This window comes from Octopus bimaculoides, chromosome 5, assembly GCF_001194135.2.
Source record: "Octopus bimaculoides isolate UCB-OBI-ISO-001 chromosome 5, ASM119413v2, whole genome shotgun sequence".
NCBI classification, from domain to species: domain Eukaryota; kingdom Metazoa; phylum Mollusca; class Cephalopoda; order Octopoda; family Octopodidae; genus Octopus; species Octopus bimaculoides.
In genome coordinates, this window is record NC_068985.1 from 35,988,415 (window position 1) to 35,989,290 (window position 876).

Here is an 876-nt window from a genome sequence, read left to right on the forward strand (position 1 = left end):
CCAGTACACTCTGTAAAATAGTATTAGGAAAGGCGTCTAAAGTGGTTGACGTTAAGAAGAGCATCTAACTGTAGAAACCATGTCAAAACTGACAATGTAACCTGGTCTGGCTCTGGCCTACCCAGCTCCTGTCAAACTACCCAACTCATGCTAGTATGGAAAGGAGATGTTAAATGATGATGATGATCACCATATATCATCATCAGCAGCAGCAGTAACATTCTATGTTCATCTTTCATGCTTGTATTGATTGGATGGTTTAACAGGAACAATGGGGGTGTCTAAAGACTGTATTCTTCTCCAATATCTGCTTTGGCATGATTTCCATAATCATCCCTACATCCATTATAATATATGCTAATATATGTTTATTATTTTGATATTTTTAATAATAATATTTTTCTATCTTTATACAATAAGTATTTTATATAAATTCATTTGGTACTTATTGTTGGTTGATATATACATTTATTTATTGTTATTATTGTTGTATTTTGACCTGAAGATTAGCTGTATTTTTGAACAGAATTTTATTTTCGATAATTTTAATTGATTTTAATCGATTTAAATTTCCTTTCTATTTGAAAATTAGTTATGAAACACGTGTAGTCATTTTATTATCTTTATCTTATGATATTTACTTTGTATTATATTATACTCATTTATTGTGCTTTTAATTATTAATTTTTCTATATGTGACAGTGGATTTTCATCGATGAGTTCATGAACCTTGGTTCTTTTCCCTAAAACTATATATTTATATATATTTTACTCTGTAAAGCTCAATTTAATTTTAATTTTTTATAAATTGATTTTAATTGAGTTTTTACCTGTAATTTTGGATTTTTTCCCCTATTATTATTATTATTATATATA